We start from the raw sequence: 885 nt of genomic DNA, 5'->3' as shown, positions 1-885 counted from the left end.
CGGGACCCCCCTTCCTCCTGCTGCTACCCACAATGCCCCGGCCTGGAGGAGCTTCCCCCTCTCCGGGCGGTGGGACGGCAGCGGAGGAAACCCGAACCGCAGGCGCCCCGCGAGCCTCTGCACCTGGCGCCTCGGCACGCTCCTCCCGCCGGCCCCAGGCGGGGAGGGGACAGTTGCGCGGAGCGTGCTGGAGGCAGGCGCCCTCCCTGCCTCCTCCCAGCCGCCGGTGCCTCCGGGCGAGATGCCGCCGCCGCCGAGCCAGCGCGCGCGCGAGAGCCTGCCTGCTGCCCGCCCTGCCCTGCCCGGCGCCTGCTGAGGTCTTGCGCGGAGTGGAGGAGCCGCCGCGGAGAGCGCGCGCCCGACCGAGATGGAGCCGGACGGTGAGTCGGGCTGGCCCCGACCCCCTCGCTTCGCGCCCCGCCTCCCAGCCGAGCTGGGCTGCCGAAGCTCTCCGGGATGGGGGGTGGGCTGCCTGGCGCTGGAATGTGCCGGAGCGAGTGGCTCGCTTCTCCCGGAAAGCGCCCCTGCAGACCGCCAGCCCCAGCTGTGCAGGTCGACTCGGAAGTAAGTCCCAGTCTAGTCAATGGGGCTTCCTCCCAGGAAAGTGTGAATAGAAGTGCAGCCTCAGAGCCCCATCCTATGCATGTCTACTCAGAAGTCAGTCCCATTAGAGTCAATGGGGCTTACTCCCAGGAAAGTGTGCCTAGAATTGCAGCCTTAGAATCCCATCCTATGCATGTCTCCTTAGAAGTCCCGTTATAATCAATGGGGCTTACTCCCAGGAAAGTGTGGATAGGCTTATAGCCCTACTCTCCAGAAACGGACTTGGCTGGTCTGCTCCAAAATCCAGGGACACCCCCCCCCCCATCCTTTCCACCCAATGGA

The sequence above is a fragment of the Tiliqua scincoides genome, chromosome 2 (assembly GCF_035046505.1).
Source record: "Tiliqua scincoides isolate rTilSci1 chromosome 2, rTilSci1.hap2, whole genome shotgun sequence".
NCBI classification, from domain to species: domain Eukaryota; kingdom Metazoa; phylum Chordata; class Lepidosauria; order Squamata; family Scincidae; genus Tiliqua; species Tiliqua scincoides.
This window is presented reverse-complemented; position numbering follows the sequence as displayed.